Here is a 15,216-nt window from a genome sequence, read left to right on the forward strand (position 1 = left end):
TTATTATTATTATTATTATTATTATTATTATTATTATTATTATTATTATTTTGAATAGCCATGTTCACAAAATCTTACATAAATAAAAGAGAACAAAATTAGAATCATAGAATAGAATCATAGAATCATAGAGTTGGAAGAGACCACAAGGGCCATCCAGTCCAACCCCCTGCCATGCAGGAAATCCAAATCAAAGCATCCCCGACAGATGGCCATCTAGCCTCTGCTTAAAGACCTCCAAGGAAGGAGACTTCACTACACTCCGAGGGAGTTTGTTCCACTGTCGAACAGCCCTGACTGTCAGGAAGTTCCTCCTAATGTTAAGGTGGAATCTCTTTTCCTGTAGTTTGCATCCACTGTTCTGGGTCTTGTTCTCTGGAGCAGCAGAAAACAAGCTTGCTCCCTCCTCAATGTGACATCCTTTCAAATATTTAAACAGGGCTATCATATCACCTCTTAACCTTCTCTTCTCCAGGCTAAACATCCCCAGCTCTCTGAGTCGTTCCTCATAGGGCAAGGTTTCCAGACCTTTCACCATTTTAGTCGCCCTCCTTTGGACACGCTCCAGTTTCTCAATGTCCTTTTTGAATTGTGGCGCCCAGAACTGGACACAATATTCCAGGTGGGGCCTGACCAGAGCAGAATATAGTGGCACTATTACTTCCCTTGATCTAGACACTATACTTATATTGATGCAGCCTAGAATTGCATTGGCCTTTTTAGCTGCTGCATCACACTGTTGACTCATGTTCAACTTATCGTCTACTTGGACTCCTAGATCTCTTTCACATGTACTTTCATTCAGCAATGTGTCTCCCATCCTATATCTGTGCATTTCATTTTTCTGCCCTAAGTGCAGTACCTTACATTTCTCTGTGTTGAATTTCATTTTGTTAGCTTTGGCCCAGCTTTCTAGTCTATTCAGATCATTTTGAATGTTGGTCCTGTCCTCTGGAGTATTAACTATTCCTCCTAATTTGGTGTCATCTGCAAATTTGATAAGTGTGCTCCCAATTCTGTCATCCAGGTCATTGATAAAGATGTTGAATAGCACTGGGCCCAGGACAGAGCCCTGTGGGACCCCACTGGTCACTTCTCTCCAAGATGAAAAGGAGCCATTGTTGAGCACCCTTTGGGTTCGGCCGGTCAACCAATTACAGATCCATGTAACAGTTCCTTTGTCTAGCCCACATTTTACAAGCTTGTTTGCAAGAATGTCATGGGAAACCTTGTCAAAGGCCTTACTGAAATCAAGATATACTATATCCACAGCATTCCCTTCATCTACCAAAATGGTAATTGTATCAAAGAAAGAGATTAGGTTTGTCTGGCATGACTTCTTTCTCTGAAACCCATGTTGACTTTTTGTGATTATGGCATTGCTTTCTAGATGTTCACAGACTCTCTGTTTAATGATCTGCTCTACAATCTTATCCCTCTTACATGAATAAATGAATCTTACATGAATAAAAGAGAACAAAATTATCAAAAAGTGTGTTTGTTTAGTTCATTCCTTATAAATGTTAACTTTATAAAATTTGCAGCACCAAATGTTATAGCATTCATCATAATGCCACTGTCATGGTCAAGCAGTTGTATGCCATGGGGCCAACAGGTGGTGAACAACATTGCCCTCTGGAAGAAGTATTTCATTTTCTCAGGTGCAAAACAATCACAGTTTGAGTGTTTGGAAAATGCAGTGTCCATGGAAAGTTCCTTAATGATTGTCCTTACCTGGGTGGCGCCTGTCAAATTAACTAAAGCTAAGTACACATATGCTGTTCAGAGATAAACTCTAAAAGTAGTGTGAGTGACTTCACTTGGCAGCATGCCTTTGCATAGCCCAGGCACTGGTTGGTATATAAAAAAGGAGGAACTGTGATTTCTATAAACTTCAGAGCCTTATCAAAGCTGTCAGGCTGGAGTCGGGGGTGGATGTGATGTCCATACAACCAAAGGAAAGGATGTCTACACCCAAGAGAGGGTGGAATAGTTTAGGACAGGATGGGATTTCAGGGGCTGCATGAACTTGGATGGAAAAATAAAATTATATCTTTATCTTCAACAACCTTTGGCACTGACATTTAGCATTTCCTTCAATTATGATTCTAGACAACAAAAACCTCTGATGTGGTATCTCATCCCATCTGATCTTGCAAGTTAAGCAGGGTCAGTCCTGGTTAGTACTTGACTAGGAGACCACCAACCAATACAAAGTGCTGTTGGCTATATTTCAGAGAAAGGGACTGGCAAAATCACCTCTCAGTATTCTTTGCTTAAGAAAACCCTCTGAAATTCATGGTGTCCCTATAAGTTAACAGGATATTTGAAGACACACCCATACATATTGACAACACCAAAAGAAATCACATATTTTCATACCTCATTACAGTTCTTGCAGATACCAGTGATGGCGAACCTATGGCACGCGTGCCAGAGGTGACACTCAGAGCCCTCTTTGTGGGCACACATGCTGTCGCCCTAGCACAGAGTTTGCCAGAGTTTATTACTAGAAAGCCAGAGGGACATGGCACTTTGCAATAAATAAGTGGGTTTGGGGTTGCAGTTTGGGCACTCGACCTCTAAAAGGTTCACCATCACTGCCTCAAAGTATCACTTAAGATTATCACTACTTTGAAATTATTAGTTATTAGACCCAGTGACTGCAGCCCATAGGCTTCACCAGACCATGAAAGAGGTACATAGCACAACAAAAGATAAGAACCCCTAGCTTAGGATAAGGACATTTGAGACTCATTCTCTTATGCAATTTGCCAATGCATTTGAGATGTGCTGGAGAAGAGAGCCGAGGTTACCATGGATGGCCAAAAAGTCAAACAAATGGGTCCTAGAGCAGATCAAATCAGAAATCTCTCTGGAAGCCAAGATGACTCGACTGAGGTTGTCATACTTTAGCGACATCATGAGGAGGCACAACTCACTGGAAAAAACAATAATGTTAAGAAAGGTAGTGAGAAGCAGAAAGAGTGGAAGGCCAGCTGGATGGACTCTATTAAGGAGGTCATGGGTATGAATTTGCAGGACCTGAGTAGAACAGTGGAGCATAGGGAGTCTTGGAGTTGTCTCATTTACAGGGTTGCCATGGGTCGAGATCGACTTGAGGGTGAATAACAACAACAACAAAAGACTATATTGTAGTCTCAGCTCCCAAATGTGAATAGTAGTAGCCCTCAGGAATCATCTGACATCTGTATTAGACTCAAGACAACTGTTGCATCCATATACTGACTACTTCATACTTTTCAGGTTTCTTTTTTCTACCATGACTGGCTTCTTCATGCTCCCCTCTGAACTGCACCATGTTGTGGATACAGCTTTTTTTTTTTAACAGTTCTGTTTTGTTTAGTTTCTATTTGTTTAGCTTCTATTTGAAATTCTCACTTGGCGGTATCACTAGAAAATATGAAGGAAAGAGAGTAAATGGGTATCCCTCTCTACCTCAAATAAAAAGTGACAATAATGATTACAAACATCTTATTACAATCAGAGAAGTTATGGAACTTTCTCATCAAGAAGGATTGTTTTGGTCATTGGCACTTGCCCTTTTGATCTTCAGAGTGCAGGTAAAAGGCTGCTTCATTAAGAAAGTTTCTAACATAGGTGTGTGGGTGTGTTTGTGTTTTAATGAAGACCTAGTCTGCCAAATTAGAGGACAGAGGGACAAACAGTAGATGTATTGTTTTAATATGTAGTACAATCAGTTCTCCATATCCCTGGATTTTTTTATTCACAGATTCAAGCATCCATGGTTTGAAAATATTTTTTAAATGTATACGTTCCAAAAAGCAAACCTTCATTTTGCCATTTGATATAATGGACACCATTTTACTATGCCACTGTATTTAATGGGACTTGAGCATCCATGGATTTTGTTATCCATGGCGGGATCCTGGGACCCGAATAGATACCAATGGCCCACTATATGTATTTCATAGCGAGGCAGCATAGTATAGTGGTTTGTGCATTGGACTATGACTGGAGATTGGGGTTTGATTCCCCACTTGGCTAGAGAAACCCATTGGGTGACCTTGGGCGAGTCACACACTCTCAGCCCCAGAAAACCCTGTGATAGCTCACCTTAGGGTTGCTATAAGTCAGAAACAACTTGAAGACACACAGCAACACAATATATTTCATGTTGTTTTTTAAAAAATAATTTATGTCCGAAAAGTATTGGCTGGTATTTAGTGTTACAGTTATGGATTTGTAACCTGGATATCTGGAACAGATTTGTATGCAGTGAGACTACATAATCTTATTGCTAGCCAACATAAATGCCTCCTCAGCCCACTTTAAGAGCCAGCTGCCAGACTGTGTGAAGGGAGTCCATTCACAAGTGACATTTCCAACCCCCTCCTACTAGCAAGCAAGGCTGTGAGATCAGAAGCAGGACACTTGTCCTGTCAAGTCCCCACGGCAGAGGAATAGAAATGTCCTATTTTTGGCACCCCATTGCAGTGGGAAACTGAATGGACCTACTTTGCCTGATCCAGCCACTGGATCGTAAGGTGGACTGGAGGGGTCAGTCCAAGTGATGTTACCTTGTTGCAGAGACTTAATTGGGCAGCTGATCTAGAATTCTGGAAATTGTTTTAAAGGGATTGATTTGGTCTTTCCAGAATAAGAAGCAGAGCCCTCCCTCAAGTTCATCTGATACCATCCGGCCTCAAAGGGAGAGAGAGGCAGGCTAGCTCCATTGGGCCTAGCCAGAGTAAGAAGGAGAGCCTTCCCTCTGTTCCCTCTGCCATGGCCTTGGTCTCAGAGGGAGAGAGAACCGCTGGACTTGTTCTCTTTCCCTGCTGCCATTACCTTCTCCTCTTGTGTCATGTATTTTTAGGTTGTAAGCCTGAGGGCAGGGAAATGTCTAATTAACTAATTTATTTCTGTAAAGTGCAATGTAAGTTTATTATGTTATATAAATAAACATTATTATTATTATTACTGATTTTTTAATTATTTTTTTAAAAATAGTATTATATATTATTTTAAATATTTTGTTAAAGCCTGTGTTGTAATCCACTTTGAGCCCTATTTGGTGGCGGGGGGGGGGGGGGGAAGTGGGATATAAATAAAGTAAAGGTATTAACATACAGACATTAAAGTCCAGATTTTTGTATGTAAACTGCATCTCTTGCCAAGGAAAGCTACAGATAGATAAAAGAGAGAGAAGGGTTTGGGAATACAGACATCCTGAAAAAATGACATAAAACATAACTGAGAGTCTAACTAGATGTGATTGTGAGCAGGCCTGTGGTTCAGAGCAAACAGTGCTCTCCAGGCAGATATAAATCAGGGTGAGTGTTGATTTCACAGAGAGAATGGAAGAAGAGAACTGAAATTCTTTCCCTCCTCACAGCTCCATACCTTCTCCTGCAAAATCCCATCCTGGACCCACCTGTTTTCCCTCCAGTTGGAGAATGGAATGAGATTCCTTGGGTGGGAGAGAGAGGCATTTGGTGGCAAGACAATTTTGTGTTAGTTTTCTACCACTTGCCTGCCTTTAAGTTTCACCAGCTGCCACACTTTGTTTACACCTCTGTTTAGCACAGCCATGTTTCTCATAGATGAATCACTCTGTCATGATTTCTTCTTAGATCCTTGGAATATGGGCTCAGAGAAGTAGGGTGTTTCTGATGGCACGTGGAACAGATTCTTGTTGTTGTTGTTGTGTGCCTTCATGTTATTTCTGATTTACGGCAACCCTAAGATGAACCTGTCACGGGGTTTTCTGAGGTTGAGAGTGTGACTTGCTCAAGGTCACCCAGTAGGTTTCCATGACCAAGTGATGATTCGAACCCAGGTCTCCAGAGTCAAAATCCAATGCTCAAACCATTATACCACGCTGACTCCCTAAAAAGGAAATTAGGTGGACTATTTCTCAATTTTAAGAGTGTCGGGGTTCATTCAGAAATCCTTAATAGCTCAGCTATTCCAATACAGTGTTATCCAAACAGTTTGGATAGATCTGCCAAAAGTTTCTGATAGAAGTAAGATGAGATAGATATACCGAAAAGGGAGTCTGCATGAAGGTAGATCAGCTGAGATGCCAGTGTAGGTTGAGTTGGATGGTATATGCCTCTTTTCATTTCATTTTGCTTTGCTTCATTTTGTTTCGTACAACGTGAGGGACGAGAAACACCAATCCAAAAGGAATGGCATTATTGTTTATTTTGTGTATGTTTATTCTCCTTTTCAGACAAATACTGTCTTTCCCAAAAATGGCTCACACTGAAAAAAATAAATGAGAGACAGGCCATGGCTTCTGCTTTATAAACTAAAAAGACAAGACTTTGGTAAGAGTAAGGGAGGGGGGGTAAAAATCAAGGAGGGCAGTTTTTGAAGACAAGGCAATATTCAAAGCCCTGGCCTTTTCTCACTGGTGATCTTGGTTGGCAAGAGGTGCTGTAAGAACAGGACCATTCATCTGGAGGGTGGTAGAAAGAAATGCTTCTTCTCCAGTCTGAAGTCCCATCAAGAGAACTTGAAGAACCAAATGGTTCTTTCTGCCTCAGTAGATGATCTTCTTCATGACAAGTAAAAGGCTACAGGCTTGCATCTGGAATGTGCGTCATTTCTATTCTGTGGTCCTGGGCCATTGAAATGATACCTGGGGTCTCCTTTCCACTTATTCCACTTTGTCTGGATCCTTTGAAGTGGGTCTCCGTCCATTACAAGGGGGCTTAATGAAGCTTCAGACTCAGCTAGGGATCTAGAAGCCACTGAATTACAGTCATGATGAAAATCCCCTGTCCTTTCCTGTGCAGTGGTGTTGGTTCCACCACCACCTCTGTTTTATTGTCCAGTAAGTCTTCCTGAGATTAAGCTGCTACGTTCCCCTCCCAGTTCCACTCTCAGGGTCCCTCCCTTCTGTATTTCCTATACTTCTGTGTTGCTTACCCCCAGTAGCAAGTCAGCTTCTGCCTCTTCACCCCCTCACTCAACCATCCACCCTCCTTTTAGGTCCTCCAGTCCTTGTTCAGGCATGTTTTGCACATTCCCATCTTTTCATCTTGCCTTTTAAGTCGTTCCCTCCAAGCCCTGATTGCTCCTGTCTGATCCTCCTTCTTGGAGCCTGTCCAAAAAGTCTGGCAGTGGCTACTACAACATCCAGCGCCGACTCCCCCATTCTCTGCAGAGGAACAACTGTAATGACTTTTTATAACTCAGGAAGTCTTATTCCCTCCTGAGTCTTGTCTGTTCTCAAGCAGATTTTCAGTTTAATTTTGAGGACCACACACCTGTTTCATTTCCAGACGCTCCTGTGGACGTCTCCTTTTGTGAAATGTTCTCATTGCTCCTTCTGTGGGGTGATGGGTGATTGTCGCTTTTGGAGTACATATTAACATATTTGTCCATTGTTTTATACAGGAGCAATACTGGCAAAAAAGACAAAAATGTGTGCCAGCTCCTGTGGTTATATATCCAACTTCTAATCCATGATGTCTGACAGATAATTTTCTGTGCTATCCAAATCCATCATGGTGAATGGGATGGTTTATGAAGCAGCAGGGAATATAAAGTAGATAAAGATGGTCTACTGGTAATAGCCTGAAGGGCTTGCTCCAAACTGAGCAATAACAAAAAGTTCTCCTTGCACCTTAAGTTAAGCTTGCACCTTAAGTTAAGCTAGTCTGCTTTGGGTCCAATACTGTAATAATAATAATAATAATAATAATAATAATAATAATATTTATTTGTATACTGCTATTCCTATACAGATCACAGCGGTTTCCAACATTAAAATTCAACAAAACAATGAATTACAACAATATCTTGACAGTGTATAAACCCACCCTCCATACAATCAAAGAAAACCAACATGAACAAGCCAAAACTGTACAACAACCAGAGGATATTAAATAAATAAATAATGCTAAATTGACAATCCTCCCCACCCCCCGGAATTGAAAACAAAAGGGCATCCTGATTTTTATTCTAAGTGTGTGATTACCATCACTGCTTCACACCTGACTTCAATAGGTGAATGTTGAGATTTGAGAGCAGGGAGTAGATCCTGCAAGTTTGAAAATTGTGCTCCAGTGATATAAATAGAGGGAGAACCTTTCTATTGTAAAAGCTCATGCTGGCTGGGCATTTTGGGGAATGCAGTCCTCAAAATTCTCAGAATTTTCATGCTGAGAATTGTACAACATAGACTTCAACCATACATGGAGAAAGAAATCTCAGAGGCCCAAGCAGGGTTCAGGAAAGTAAGGCCCGTTACAGACAGGCCTAAAAGTGCGCACTCCACGCGTGCTAGGGTTAGAAAGGAGCATCTTTTCCGGATGCTCCCAACCCTAGTACGCGCAGAGCACGTACAAAATGGCGGCGGCCGTTCCACACGGCCGCTGCCATTACGATGTCACGATCGCGCCGCCTCCAAACAAGGCGGTGCGGACGTGACGTCCTTGCGCCGTGCAAGGGCGCTTAGAGTGCCCTTTACGCGGCGTAAGAAGGAGCTCTGAAACGGAGCTCCTTCTGGAGTTTGCGTCGCTGGTGTAGCCTTCAGATGACTGGACCAGTGGCGCAGAGGAGAAGGGGGCCAAGTGGCCCCTTTCTCCTCCTCCCCGCTGCTTTGGGGTGTCCTTAGGGCTTGAAGCCCCAAGGACACCCCTTTCCAGGCCGTGGGGAAGCGGCCTTTTTCCGCTTCCCCGCAGCCTGGAAAGCGGCGGATCGGGGCCTTGGAGGCTGCTGGTCTGGCAGCTGAGGCCCTGATACAGCGGGGAAAGGGGTGGGTGCAGGCCGCCCCAAACGGGCAGTCTCTAACCCGCCTAAGAGGCACTGGGGACCACATTGTAAAACATCCAATGGCTAGTGGAGTGGACCAGGGAATTCCAAAACAAAATCAGCATGCACTTTATAGACTAAAAGAAAGCCTTTGACTACATAGATCATGAAAGGCTATGGAATGCCCTTAAATACATGGGAGTGTCAACACATTTGATAGTCCTTATGAGGAATCTGTACTCAGGACAAGAGGCCACTGTCAAAACAGAACACAGAGTAACAGAATGGTTCCCAATTGCCAAAGGTGTCAGACAAGGCTGCATCCTTTCACCCTATTTGTTCAACCTGTATGTAGAACATATTATAAGAAAAGCAGGCTTGGACACAGAAGAAGGAGGAGTGAAAATAGGAGAAAGGAATATCAACAATCTAAGATACGCAGATGACACCATAGTACTATAAGAAAACCTCACAGACCTGGAGTACCTACTAAGGAAGATCAAAGATGAAAGCGCAAAGGCAGGCTTAATGTTGAACACAAAGAAAACAAAAATAATGACCACCAAAGACCAACAGAAGTTCATCCTGTCCTAGACAATGAAGACATAGAAATCGTAAAAGAGTTCCTATAACTGGGATCAAACATAGATCAGAATGGGGACTGCAGTCAGAAAATCAGAAGAAGATTAAGAATGGGGAGGTTGGCTATGAAAGAACTAGAGAAGATTCTAAAATGCAAAGATCTACAACTGAGCACAAAAGTTAGAATCATACAAGCCATCGTATTCCCTATTACCATGTATGGATGCAAGAGCTGGACAGTTAAGAAAGACGATAGGAAGAAAATCCATTCATTTGAGATGCTAGATAGATGGACTCTATTAAGGAGGTCATGGGTTTTATGGGGTTGAAGGAATTAAACAGAGCAGTGGAGGACAGAGGGTCTTAGAGATGTCTCATCCATAGCATCACCATGAGTCGAGATCAACTCAAGGGCACTGAACATCAACAAGTCCTCAAAATAATTTTTCCAAATCTGAACACACGAAAACTGTGTTGAGAATATTAGTGAACAGTTTTGCACTTGTGTATGTGCCTTCAAATCATGTTAGCTTATGGTGACCCCATGAATTTGATAAGGATTTCTGAAGTAAGGAGTGTTCTATTATGGTTTCTGATTGCCTTCATCTGGAATGGGCCTGCAGCACCTGGCATTCCTTGGTGGTTCCCTACCCAAATACTAACCAGAGCTGACTCTGCTTAGCTTCGAAGATCAGATGGGATCTGGTGCTTTCAGGGTATCTAGGCTTTAGTGAGCAGTTTTACCCATACTGAAATGCTGTCCACAAATATAGCACTTTTGTTTTCAACTGGTAATTTGAGGGGATTTGAGTGTCCTATTCAGCTGGAAAATGGCCCAGATACCTTAAAGGCACCAGATCCCATCTGATTTTGGAAGCTAACCAGGGTTAGTATGTTGATGAGAGACCACCAATGAATGCCAGGTGCTATAGGCTATGTTTCAGAAGAGGGAACTGCTAAAGCCCCCTGTGAGTATTCCTTGCCTAAGTAAACCCTATAAAATTAATGGGGTTGCTGTAAATCAACAGGAAACTTGAGGTCGGATATGCACACACACACATACATACATTCAGGTAGGAACTGTATTCTTTCTCAGCCCTCTGTGACAGTGTATGGGGTGTGTATGGCTTCTGTAGGTATTTAGCTGTCTGAACTTGTAGCTCTCTTTTGTTTATAGAAATCATTTGGAGACATGGAAAACAGCAGTCTGCTGTCATCTTAGTTCCATTTCATTATCTGCTTGAGTTCTGTTTCTCAGGTATACTGCTTTGTGGCGCTAAAATAGGATGGAATTTGGGGGGGGGCTGTTTCTGTAGGTGGACTGGTAGACAATATTTTTTCAAGTTCAGCTGAAGTGGGATTTTCTTTTATTCTGAGGATCTGGTTATTTATTTAAAAACTGTGGAGCCTATGACTGAGCTGTTTGTGGAGCTACAGAAGAGTCTGGCAGCCTTTGTGGGTGGTCATTTGTTTTGCCTCATGCAGATACCAAATTCTGAGCTGAATACAAGATCTCCTGCCAAGGGCATTCACACACATGGCTTTAAAAATGAAATCTAACCCCCCCCCCTCAACTTGTGTGCACACTAGTAAACTTCTGTTCCCCACCATTATTCCTGCTTTGTCCCAATTCTTCCTTCTTTGTATGATCTGAGCATTGGGAAAGAAGAAACAAGCTCTAGTGTAGCATTGGATCACACTGGGCAAAAATCTGTTTTCCCAACTCATCTCCAAACTGTTCATATCATGTTCTTTCCCCTTTTCTGATGACTCCATCTGGGCTTGAATGTTGAACAATAAAGGTCAGGCTGCAATTCCCCTGGCAGCCCTTCTGTTTACTATCCGCTTTGATTAGCTTGCTTCTTCCCTCATCTCTCCTCTCCTGAGGTCATTTCCTTCCTTTCTTCCATACTTCCTTTTCTCTCAGCCCAAATACCTTCTTTTGCTGTTGGGGGTATAAAACTCCAGCCACAGCAACACTTTCTCATTAGATGCCCCTAATATAGATATACCAACAGCAGTTAGCTAACTAAATGGGGTTTTCCTTGTAAAAACTAGAACGTGATATGTACTGGCAAGAGCAGCCTTACCTAAATTGAAATCTTCCTGATTGGTTGGACCACAACTTCCACAGCCAAAACAGAGGTTTTACTCCAAGTCATTTGGGGGGTGCCAGATTGAGGAAGACTGGGCTACAATGTTGTCCTTGATTAGGGAGACCCAAGTTCAGATATTGTTATTGTTGGCTTCCATTGAGTTGGCTTCAACTCATGGCAACCCCATGAATGAGAAACCTCCAAGCCCCCTTGTCCTTAACTGCTCTGCTCAGGTCCTTCAGGTTCAGGGAATTTCTCAATCTGCCTTTCCTCACTTATCTGGTTTTTAAAACAATACAATGTTGGCTCCAGAGAATATCCTTCCAGAGGGTACTCCAAAGTTGGGGTGCTGCAACAGAAAAGGTCTAAATCTCCACCTTAGTTCAAAGGAAAGAGAAGGGCATATATTTCCAAGGAACTCCTAATGTGCTTTAACTTCTGTGTATTCCATGTATTCCATATTTTCTTTTCCCTAATAACTCTTTCCTTCACAATGGCCACCTTGAATCCTATACAAGGAGATAGATGGGTAAAAAATGAAATAAAACAAACAATATGAATATAGAAGCTGAACTTCAAGCCAGAGTTCACCAGCATTAAATAATTCATCAGCAAAACAGATGAGGGAAATAATATCTGCTAAATGTCAGTTTCATTTCTGTTACACCTGAAATATACAAATGTGTAGATAAATGGGCACATCTCTTTCCAGTGCCTTCAAAATGGCAACATCAAATTACTTAGATGTTTTGCTTTGGACATTAATTATGAAGTGAATGATCTACTTATTTAAAATACCTGATCTTGGTTTCTTGCACATTTCTTTCAGCACTGTGAAAACCAAAACCTATCTCTTTGGGATTTTTGTATGATGAAAGCAATAACAAACCAATCCTACCCAGATTAAATAGGGAATTATCTGTGCTGTTTTTGGAATAGCTTAAGTTGAGAAACTTTTTGCAGGCAACGTCATAGGCATATTCCCTGCTGAGTTGTCTCAGGAAGGGCAGGAGGCTGCTGGTATGAGAGAACGGGCACTATGTCCTTGTTGGCTTTCTGTCCTGTGTTGTCCTGAGATGTGCAGATGTCCCATTGTGAAGACCACACTCCACCAAACCTCTCTGTCTGATGCCAGCACAACGGATCTTTTCGATCCCACCACTTGACACCAATTATTAATGTGACAGCTACCATTTCCAGCTGCCACCAATCCTTTATGTGGATGTTACTTCACCGCCTGCCATCTCTTCTTATGTGGAGGCTATCCCACCCACTATCTGAAGTGTCTTTATTAATATTTGATCTTGTTACTTTTGGGAGCGTTTGAATAAACTTCGGTACCATGTTTAATGTTATCTGTGAAGTATTTCAGGCAACTCTTTGTTGAACACAATGAAAATAACTTTATTTGCATTCAGAACTTAGTACTGTATCTTTCTTAGTTCTCAAGCTTATGTTACAGTGAACAACGTACTTCACTTGTTATAAATTTACTATTTTGTCTCACTTGACTCCAGATACGTTTCTTTTCTGCCTTGGTTCACACAGAACCTATACCCAGCTTCCTTAGCTCTTAGCTCCTCAGGTTATTTTTTACACTATCAATAAACACAGCTTAGCTTCCTCACCTTAGTTCCCTTTTAATAAATGCATTCCTCATGTGGTTTCTAATATTTCCCAGCCTTCCTAGCTGTAAATCCCGCAGGATACTGAGACCCTCTTTAATATTGGACTTCTCTCGTCTCTTCTAAAATTCTTTTCCTGGTTTGGAAGTCTGAATCCCATCCAGATTGAACCCCTTAATCCCAACTGCACCTCCTGGCAGTTCTAAAACAACCTTTTGCCTCCACAGGCTCTGACACACTCTTTCCTATATCACTGGCTTCTCCTTTTAAACTCGCTCCTGAGAGCATTCCCCACCTTTTTCCAGCCGGGTTCCTACTGGCTGCCCTGAAAACTCTGTTCTGCCTGTGTTTCCCTCCACACCCATCATGTGCTGTGTGCAAAGATGTCAGTTCCTAAGGATGCGCCAGAATCCCTCTTTTATCATATGGAAAATGGCAGAAAGTAGGAAATTTGAAGACCTGGTTCTCACATGGCTGTTCCAAATAGAGTTCCAGAGCCCCCTGAAACTTTACATTAGAGTCACAGGTCTTTGTTAGAGAAAAAGATCTTTGGGATGGGTGATGTCTCGTTCTGCCGGTGGTTCTGAACTGGTACCAACTGGAACAGATGCAGTCTTCTCAGCTACTCAATATCAAAGTAACTTCCACACAGATTTTCACTCAAATGAGGGTTTATTAACTTTGTTGCTATTTACACTTTACAGCAAGCTACTATACATCTATTCTCTTTCAGAGTCCATGCTAGAAGCTTGAATGTGACATCAGTCTTTGTTCTCTCAAAAGAACAACTTTCCCACCAAGTGGACACACCTCTTTCCCATGAAGTCACCATGCTACACAGGAGCATAACAATAATACATTTGTTGATATTATGTCTCAGCACATGTCCTTGAAGACTTGCTCTTCCAGGCCTAGACTTTCTGGCCTTCAACAGGAACCATTTTAAACCTTAGTTAACCATTGACACATCTGAACATTTTCAATACAATTTAGAAATATATTTTAACAGTCTTGTTTCCCAATGTTCAAGTGATGCATCTGGATGTAGCTTCTGAAGTGAAAGGAGAATGTCATACATGTGTATTTTGTCAGTTTTAGAGAGCACTGCTTCTTGTATGAGATGGAGCTCTGCCCCTGTAATACTGCAGAAATATCCTCCATTGTTATCATAACACTAGTACTCTGCCTTGAAGTATGGTGGAGTCTCCTTCTTTGGAAGCTGTTTTTAAACAGAGGCTGGATGGCCATCTGTTGGGGCCACTTTCATTGTGTATCCCTGCGTGGCAGAATGGGCTTGGACTGGATGGCCCTGGGGTCTCTTCCAACTCTATGATTCTATGAATATAAACGAAAGCCACAGGTTAATCTCTTCCTTACCAACATGAAAGCCTTTATTTGCTTTTTCAGTCGTGTGTGTGTGTGTGTGTGTGTGTGTGTGTTAAATGCAGTCTCAATATCTGTGTAATTCAGAAGCTTGCATACTATATTTTAATACTTCTTAAAACTTAATGAGGGTGGTTTTACACAGAAAATTTTCTCTTCTTTGGCATTACATCTTGCTCTGGTATGACGTTGTCTAGTGTTGTCTCCTCACAGTGCTGTCTTGGATTTTAAGTTGAACAGCTGTTCTTTCTGTCTCAACTTGGACCTCCTGAAGAGGTGACTCACTGGCTATTTCTTTTCCTGAACACCATTCCTATCCCATACACCCACCTTACCATTCAGATACTCTGGCATTTAATAATGGCCCAAAAGCTGGGCAAATGCCCCTGCACTTTAAAGGGCCCCGATACTTATGCCAAACGATAAAACCAGTGTTTGTATTATAAAGAGACAGTCAGAGGAGTCTTCATATATGCACAAGTTCCATTATTTCCATGGCACACACCCTTCCAAGTTTGGTCTCCTAAAAACAATCACTAATAGAGCTAGCACAAAAGTAAAAGGTCACTCTGCCCTTCTCTCCAGTAATTCAAGAACTGGATAAACTATTCATACATTCTCTATAACAAATATACACACACACACACACACCATATTTTAGGCACACTGTAGCATGTTTTATGAAGAAATTTCAAACATCCTCTCATCAAAGCTATACAGTTAATAGCATTTTGGTACCACTTTAACTGACATGGCTCAGGCTTATGAAATCCTAGGATTAC

The sequence above is a fragment of the Sceloporus undulatus genome, chromosome 2, assembly GCF_019175285.1.
Source record: "Sceloporus undulatus isolate JIND9_A2432 ecotype Alabama chromosome 2, SceUnd_v1.1, whole genome shotgun sequence".
Classification (NCBI taxonomy): domain Eukaryota; kingdom Metazoa; phylum Chordata; class Lepidosauria; order Squamata; family Phrynosomatidae; genus Sceloporus; species Sceloporus undulatus.